Below are 10,033 nucleotides of genomic sequence, written 5' to 3'. Positions count from 1 at the left end.
CTATGAAATAAGCTTTTATACCATCTCAAAATAACTGATAAAAATAATAAAGTAAAGTAAATTAACCAATAGAAATTGCCTAAAATAGCCGTTTAAAAGTAAACTGTAAAAATTCCACCCATTATCCGTCGTGTAATGCTTATACTCGATGGATAATGTTCAGGGAATTAACGACTGAGATTTAGACAATTCGACGGATGAGGATAAACTGATATCCGTCGAGACATAAAGTATTCCAGAAAAATAATTGACTTTTATTAGCAAATAGTATATCGACGGATGACTAAACTCGATGGATAAGGGTCATCCGTCGAGATGCAAATTTTGACTTAGCCAAAATTTCATCCAAGACTTAAAAATCAACTAAATTTCTGGCTACATTACAACTTGCAAAATAACTCAGATAAATTTAAGAGTAATTAAGCATACCTAACTCACTTACCAACCTTGAAAAGGTGGATTCATCCAGTGGCTTGGTAAAGATATCTGCAAGTTGCTTTTCACTTGGAACAAAATGTAAATCCACAGTACCATTCATCACATGTTCCCTTATGAAATGGTACTTGATGTCTATGTGCTTTGTCCTTAAATGTTGCACTGGATTTTCAGTGATGGCAATTGCACTTGTGTTATCACAGAAAATAGGAATCCTCTCAACTTGCAAACCATAGTCTAGCAATTAATTTTTCATCCATAAAATATGTGCACAGCAACTGCCAGCAGCAATATATTCAGCTTCAGCTGTAGAAGTAGAAACTGAATTTTGCTTTTTACTGAACCAGGACACAAGCTTGTTTCCTAGAAATTGATAAGTTCATGTTGTGCTCTTTCTATCAATTCTACAACCTGCATAATCTGCATCTGAATAACCAGTTAGATCAAAACCAGAATCTCTAGGGTACCAAATGCCAAGTTTTGGTGTTCCCTTGAGATATCTGAAAATTCTCTTAATAGCTATCAAGTGAGATTCTCTAGGATCAGCCTGAAATCTAGCACATAAACATGTAGCAAACATTATATCTGGCCTACTAGCTGTTAAGTACAGAAGTGAGTCAACCATGCCTCTATAACTTGAAATATCCACAGACTTTTCAGTAGTGTTTAGTTCAAGCTTAGTTACAGTGGTCATGGGAATTTTTGCAGATGTGCAATCCATTAGATCAAACTTCTTTAAAAGATCAAAAATATATTTAGTTTGACTAATGAATATTTCATCACTAACTTGCTTAACTTGTAAACCAAGAAAGTAAGTTAGTTCTCCCATCATACTCATTTCATACTTACTTTGCATCAATTTGGCAAACTTTTTGCAAAGTTTCTCATCTGTAGAGCCGAAAATAATATCATTTACATAAATTTGAACAAGTATACTAGAGCCATTAACATTTCTGAAAAATAAAGTTTTATCTACAGTACCTCTTGTGAAATGATTTTCCAAAAGGAACTTTGATAAAGTGTCATACCAGGCTCTAGGTGCTTGCTTCAGTCCATAAAGTGCTTTCAGAAGATAATAGACATATTCAGGAAAATTTGGATCTTCAAAACCAGGAGGTTGACTAACATACACTTCTTCCTCCAAATCTCCATTTAGAAAGGCACTTTTGACATCCATTTGATAGACCTTGAAATTGGCATGGGTTGCATAAGCTAAGAAGATTCTGATGGCTTCAAGTCTTGCAACAGGAGCAAATGTTTCATCAAAATCTATTCCTTCTTGCTGACAATAGCCCTTAGCAACCAATCTAGCTTTATTCCTGATTACTATGCCATTTTCATCCATCTTGTTTCTGAATACCCACTTGGTGTCTATTGGATTCTTTCCTTTAGGCTTGGGTACCAGCTTCCATACATTATTCCTTTCAAATTGGTTTAGCTTCTCCTGCATAGCTAAAATCCAATCAGGATCCAACAAAGCTTATTCTACCTTCTTTGGTTCTTCCTTTGACAGAAAGCTGCTGTATAGACATTCTTCCTGAGTTGCTCTTCTTGTTTGAACTCTAGAAGAAAAATCACCAATGATAAGCTCAAAGGGGTGATCTTTTGTCCATTTCCTTTGTTGAGGTAGATTAGCTCTAGATGAAGAGACCTCATGATTGTCTTGATGTGCGATTGAGTTTTGATTGCTAGAAACTCCCCCTGAGTTTGTGGATCTTTGATTCGAGAAAGGGGAATTTTCTATAGGTGATATGTCTTGACCTCCTGCTTCTTTTGATAACCCGACGGATGGTGAATTTTGAGTACCGATGGATAAGGCAGGTTGTCTTCCGACGGATAACACAGATCGCCTTCCGACGGATGAAGCATTATGCAACTTGACGGATGTTGAGTTTTGTGCTTCATTGGTGGTAGATTTGTCTGCATTATCCTTAGACACTGTTTCTTGATCACTCTCATCATCACTGTCATCACTAACCATCTCCACATTATCGAATTTGAGGCTCTCATGGTAATCTCCATCTTTCAGTCCTTCAATCTTTTTATCATCAAACACAACATGTATAGATTCCACAACAATGTTGGTTCTTAGATTGTAGACTCTATATGCTTTACCAACAGCATATCCAACAAAAATTCCTTCATCTGCTTTAGCATCAAACTTCCCATTTTGATCAGTTTAATTTCTCAGGATATAGCATTTGCAGCCAAATACATGAAGAAAGTTTAGAGTTGACTTCTTGTTCTTGAATAATTGATAGGAAGTCATGCATCTTGCTTGATTAATCAGAGAAATGTTCTGAATGTAGCATGCAGTATTTACAGCTTCAGCCCAGAAATATGTTGGTAGTTTAGATTCTTCAAGCATTGTCCTTGCAGCTTCTATAAGTGATCTGTTCTTCCTTTCCACTACTCCATTCTATTGTGGAGTCCTTGCTGCTGAAAACTCATGCAGTATCCCATTTTCTTCATAAAATGCTCTCATGACAGAATTCTTGAACTCAGTTCCATTGTCACTCCTGATTCTTCTAACTTTGAAATCAGGATGATTGTTGACTTGCCTTATGTGATTGATGATGATTTCACTAGCCTCATCTTTAGACTTTAGAAAATATGTCCAAGAGAAGTTTGAGAAATCATCTACAATTACTAGGCAAAATCTTTTCCTTGAGATGGACAATACATTGACTGGTCCAAACAAATCCATGTGAAGCAGTTGTAAAGGCTCTTCAATTGCTGAATCAAGTTTCTTCCTGAATGATGCTTTAATCTGCTTCCCTTTTTGGCAGGCATCACACAGTCTATCCTTTATAAACTCCACTAGAGGAATGCCTCTTACTAGTTCTTTCTTTACCAGCTCATTCATGGTCTTTAAGTTTAAATGGGATAGCTTCTTGTTCCATAGCCAACTTTCATCCTGACTTGCTTTACTGAGAAGGCAAGTTACAGATTCTGCTTTGGATGAGTTGAAATCAGCTAGATACACATTTCCTCTTCTCACACCAGTGATAACCACTTTGTTGCTTTGATTATTACTCACAACACAGGCTTCTCTGTTGAAGGTTGAATTGCCTTTGTCACAAAGCTGGCTGATACTCAACAGATTATGTTTGAGACCATCCACTAAGGCAACCTCCTCAATGATGACATTGTCCTTTGAAATCAAGCCATATCCCACAGTATAACCCTTGCTGTCATCTCCAAAAGTAATACTTGGGCCAGCTCTCTCCTTAAACTCTGTGAGCAGGGTAGAATCACCAGTCATGTGTCTTGAACAACCACTATCCAAGTACCAAAGATTCCTTCTGTTTCCCTGCACACATCAAAATCAAATCAAGTTAATTTTGGTACCCAAGTTTCCTTGGGTCCTGCCTTGTTAGCTTTCTTCTTCTGTTTCTTAGGTCTTATCTCATTTGACTTAGGAATTTCAGATTCTTCCTTAGTTATTTGGGTTGGACCTTTGAAACCATTCAGTGCAACAGAATTATCATACATATTATGGCTAACAGGAAATGGCATGCTTGGTGTAAACATGTTATTTCAGTAAGGCATGCTAAATGGCATTTGAGGCATACTGTATGTAGAATAATATGGATTAGGTGCAAATAGCATATTAGCAAGCTGTGCATTCATGTTCTGTGTAGGAATAGCATTAACAGGCATGGGAGGCATGGCATTCATGTTAGGAAATTGAGGCTGAACAAACATGGGAGTAGACATGGCAGATTTGCAATTAACAGACAAATGATTTACACTACCACACTTGACACAGATTTTTCTAGGAGCATATTTATCAGGTGTGTAGTTATTATGTTTGTTAATCCCTACTTTACCATTCCTATTGTTTTTCCTTTTAGTCTCTGTTTTTACCTCAATTTTCTCAAGTCTGTCACTTAACTATTTGACAGTCATGTGACCAACATTAGCCTTTTTCCCTTTCTTAACTTGACTTGACTCTCCTGAAACAAAGTTCTTGGAAACAGACCCATACTTCTCATTCATCTTGATTAGTTTGGCTTTGCTAATGGGCTTGCTCACATCCGACGGATGAGGATTTTCATCTTTCGACGGATAACACTTTTTGTTATCCGACGGATAGTCCTCATCATCCGTCGAGTCTACATCTGTTAGCAAACCATCTACCAAATTAGGTTCTAGTTTCTCTTTGCTCTTTTTCCAGGCTTCATCACAAAAAGACTCAATTCCTTGAACTTTGGTGATTTGAGCATGGACATCCCTGGATGTTTTCCATGCTTTAATCACCTCTTGTTCACGCTCGAGCTGCTTCTTTAAAATTTCTTCCTTTTTCAAGGACTCAGTTAATTCCTCCTTGGCAATCTTACACTCAATTCTTAGTTTCTCAAAATCAACAAACTGAGACTTAAGCACATTATTCCTCTCACTTAAAAACAAGTTGTTTTCTTTGATTTTAGCATTTTCTTTAGTAAGAGACTTAAGTGTAACACGCAAATAATATAATTCTGTAGACATGTCATTTATGGCATCATTACACTCAGCTTTAGATAAATGTGCAAGGTTTGTAGTAATTACCTGATTGCTTGAGGAACTTGTCTTTGTTTCATCAGACTTGGCCATTAGGGCTAGATTGACATAGTTGATATCTTCATCTTCATCCAAACCATCTGCTGCCCAGTCATTCTCTTGTGTAATAAAAGCCCTTTCCTTTTGTTTGAGTAGATCAAAGTATTTTTGCTTATAATCCATAGACTTAAACCTTTTCTTACTGGAATCTGACTTTCTACACTCATTTGCAAAATGCCCTGCCAAGCCACATTTGAAACATTTGAATTTTGACTTCTCCACCATGTTTCTATTTGGCTTGGCTACTCCAAAGTTCTTCTTGAACTTGAGCTTGGAAAATCTCCTGGAAAGAAATTCTAGGTGCTCATCAATGTCCTCCATGTCATCTTGGCTCAATGAATCTTCACTTGCTACTGCAAGCCCTTTGCCCTTGTTCTCACAGACCTTAGAAGTTGACTTAACAGCTTCCATCTTCACTTCCTTCTCCTTTTCCAAATCAGCAACTAGTGCAATGGATCCTCCTTTCTTCTTTCCTCTCTCCATCCTTTTATCCTGCTCTATCTCAAGCTCATAGGTCTTCAGGATGCCATACAGTCTCTCCAAAGTAAACTCTTTATAATCTTGTGAGTTTCTTAATGAGACTGTCATTGGTTTCCATTCCTTTGGAAGAGATCTAAGGAATTTTAGATTAGAGTCTTTAGTCTGATAGACTCTTCCATGCAACTTAAGAGCATTTAGTAGTTTTTGAAATCTACTAAAAATGTCAGTGAGTGACTCACTTTCCTCATTATGAAAATGCTCATATTGTTGAATCAAGAGCTGCATCTTGTTTTCTCTAACTTGCTCAGTGCCATCACAGATTATCTGTATAGTGTGCCAGACTTCCTTGGCAGTTTTGCAGTTGATAATGTTGTCAAACATGTCTGCATCAACTCCATTGAACAGAATGTTCATGGCCTTTTTATCCTTCCTGACTTGTTCAATGCCAGGATCAGACCATTCGTGCCCTGGCTTGGGAACTGATGGCTCGTTTCCTATTGCAGCTCTTATTGGAACGTGAGGGCCTCTTTCTATGCAGTCCACATAGGCCTCATCTTGAGAAAGCATATGAAGATGCATCTTTACCTTCCAATGATGGTAATTGTCTTTATCTAGAAAAGGAATCTTGACTCCAACATCTTTCTTGTTCATCTTGCTGAATTGTTTTGATCTTTAAACTCTTTGTAGGTTAAGAGCTTGCTCTGATACCAATTGTTAGTCCCTTAACAATATAGCAAGAATTACAGAAGGGGGGTTGAATGGAATTCTTGAACCTTTTTCTTAAAATAAAAATGTTCAAACTCGAATACTAATATAAGTGTTTTGATTAGCACAATGCGGAATAAAAACTTAATTGAATCAAAACATAAGTAATTAAAAACAAGAGTCTTTAAAAACTTTCTGGTGGATTTAAAAACTTCCACCAGAGATGTATATTATATCGAGAGAACTCTGTGTGCAAGAGTGCTCACAGCTGCTTACAAATTTGAACTACAGAGAATACATAGAAATGATAATAATTCTGCTTACAAAAATTTCGCTGTTTGTGTATCTCAGCTCTCTTCTATCTATTTGCTACGTTCTTGGTTTATATATTACCAAGATTACAAAGTCAAAAAGACTGAATAAATATAAAAACTATCAGTCTTAAGCTTTGCTACTTTTCATCCTCTATTACCCAGTTAATGGGCTTCCACGGTAGATTTGTATACATCTCGACGCCTGTGTCATGTTGTCACTGTTCAACTGCTGTTTGAATTCTTTATATGATCATCCGTTGGATTTTATGAACATCCGTTGGATATATGATCATCCGTCAACTGTATGAACATCCGTTGATGGTTTTATTGATCATCCGTCGATTATTATATTAAGCATCCGTTGATAGTCATTTGATCATTCGTCGATGGCTTTGTTAATCATCCGTCGGTAGCTATTTTGGCACTTGACTTCATTTCACTTATGCAGAATTACAAGACATCATTTATATACAATTAATCAACCTATTCTGCATATCTAGTTAAAGTCAACATGACTTATAGGCTACTACAGAATCTATACAAAGATGTATACAGACCTGTGCTACAGACTCATTATTACATAAGCTACTCACTGATGGATAGTAAGTCATCATCCGTCGGGACTATAATGAGTTATCCGTCGGGACTATAATTCTTATCCGTCGAGTGCTACATTATTTCACTAAGTAAAATCTACTTAGATGTTTTGTTTATGAAATCATCAAGTACACAACATATGCACAACAGTTTAATTAATCGTTTACGCGTTCGCTCGGTTACTTAACGTTCTCCGTAATACTAACTCGTAAATGGTTCGCAATGTAATTCCTTTCGTATTTATTCCTTATATTTTTATTTATCCTACTAGAATATAAATCCGTAGGATTTTAATCTCGTAATTATATTGTGATTCCCGTAATCCTCGATAAGTCGTAAATATGGTCATTTTTCAAAGTTCATTTGTTAGATATATTTGATAATATCATGGCTAATATAATTTATGTTTAGATTTCAGATCTTATTTAACAGGACAAATCAGTACTTAACTGTTGATCAGTACTTATACTGGAAGTCAGGACTTAAGGATATCAGTACTTATATTATCAGGAGATAATCATCAGAAGTTAGATATCAGAACTTAAGTGCTGAAGGACGATCAGATAAGGACAGTAGCTGATTAAAGGAAAGAAGATCGAGATAAACATAAGAAGAGATATGCATGAAGAAGGAGTTCCGTGAAGAATGGAATACTTGGATGAAAAGATATCTGATTGATATATTTTAGGAAGCAGAATTATATTCCATATCAATTAGCGATTATCTTGTAACTGTGTAGTATATAAACACAGACATAGGGTTTACACTATAAGTGTTATCATATTCGAGAAGATTATTCATTGTAATCCTAGCAGCTCTCGTGATATTTGTTCATCACTGAGAGGTAACAGTTCCACACTGTAACAGAATTTATTTTTTTAATAAAGTTTGTTTTCTGTTACGTAATAACGATTTGATTGTATTATACACTGTATTCACCCCCCTCTACAGTGTGTGTGACCTAACAAGTGGTATCAGAGCCTATCTGTTAACACACATACAGTTAAAGATCCAAACACAATCATGTCGGACACAGAAACTCCAACTAAGCCTACCAAAACTGAGGAACCACCAAAGACACAAATTCAGAGTCGGTATGAGACCATCAGAGTTCCCATACTGAGACCATCTGAATATCCCATATGGAAGGTAAGGATGTCCATGTTCCTGGAAGCAACAGATCCAGAATACCTTGATAGAATCAAGGAAGGGCCTCACAAACCAACCAAGCTCGCTGTTACAGTTGCAGGTGAAGCAGCAAAGACCGTACCAAAGGAGAAGAGTGATTATACTGCTGAAGATATAGCATCAATTGCTAAGGATGCTAAGGTACGATACTTACTGCATAGTGCCATTGATAATGTAATGTCAAACAGGGTAATCAACTGCAAGACTGCTAAGGAGATATGGGATGCTCTGGAAATAAGGTGTCAGGGAACTGACACAATTAAGAAGAACAGGAAGACAATACTCACTCAAGAGTATGAACATTTTGACTCAAGGACTAATGAGTCATTGAATGATTTATATGATAGATTTGTCAAACTTTTGAATGATTTGTCATTGGTTGATAAAGAGTATGATCTTGAAGATTCAAACCTTAAATTCCTGTTAGCTCTTCCTGAATGCTGGGATTTGAAGGCAACGACAATAAGAGACAACTACAATCTTGATGAAACAACTCTTGATGAAATCTATGGAATGCTCAAGACTCATGAGCTTGAGATGGAACAAATAAGCAAGAGGAAAAGAGGAAAGTCAAGAACAGTTGCTCTTAAGGCTGAAGAAGAATCCCCCAAAGCAGCTTCTTCAAGGAAAGACAAGGGTAAAGCTCTTGTCATAAAGTCTGAAACTGAGTCATCAAGTTCTGAAAGTAATGATGACTCAGATTCTGAAAGCTTGCCTGAGACTGATGCTGATGAGGAGATGATGAAGCTGTGTGCTCTTATGGTGAAAGGAATCACAAAGATTGCATACAGGAAGTTCAGGAAGGGAAAGAAGTTTTCCAAGAAAGGCACAAGTTCTGACCATAAGAATTTCAAAAGATCTGAAAGCAGAGGAGGAAAGTCTGACAGAGGAGATTATACCAATATTAAATGCTATAACTGTGGTGAGAAAGGCCACATATCTCCTGATTGCAAGAAGGCAAAGGATGACAAAGGCAAGGCTCTTGTCACAAAGCAGAAATGCTGGACAGACACCTCAGAATCTAAAAGTGAGGAGAACTATGCATTGATGGCAAATGCTGATAAAGAAAGTGCTGAGAGCAGTTCTGAAGCTGCTGAAACAAAGGTACCTCAGACTACTTATGCTTTTCATACTGATGATATTAATGAGTTGAGAAGATATCTTAAAACCATGTTTGTTAGCTATAGAGATCAAACTTTAACATGTGAAAGATTAACTTCTGAAAATCTTGCTTTTAAGAAAAGAAATGATTTCTTAGAAAAAGAGTTAGTCATGTTCCATCAAACTCAGAAGGATAGAGATGATGCTTTTTATGTTTGGGATGAAGTACTAAAAATGAATGAATCTCTAAAAACTGAGTTAGAAAAGGAAAGAGAGATTATCAGGACTTGGACTAACTCTAGCAAAACAACTCAAAATTTGCTAAGTAGTGGAAACTGGAAAGAAGGCTTAGGTTATGGAGAAGATAAGAATGATAAAGGAATTGAAGAGATTAAGCCTGTTGTTAAGCAAAAGCCAAAGTTAAAACCTGTTAAGTTTGTAACTGTAAAGTCTGAAAATGAGAAATCAGAAGTTAAAGAGGAATCAACTTTTGACAAACTAAAACAGGAAAAGACAGCTGAAGTGAACATAGGCTTAATGACAAAGAAGCAGCTTAAGCATAAGCTGAAAGATGTCAAGAATGCAAACAAGGTAAAATCACCTAGGAAAAA

This window comes from Apium graveolens, chromosome 11, assembly GCF_009905375.1.
Source record: "Apium graveolens cultivar Ventura chromosome 11, ASM990537v1, whole genome shotgun sequence".
NCBI classification, from domain to species: domain Eukaryota; kingdom Viridiplantae; phylum Streptophyta; class Magnoliopsida; order Apiales; family Apiaceae; genus Apium; species Apium graveolens.
This window is presented reverse-complemented; position numbering follows the sequence as displayed.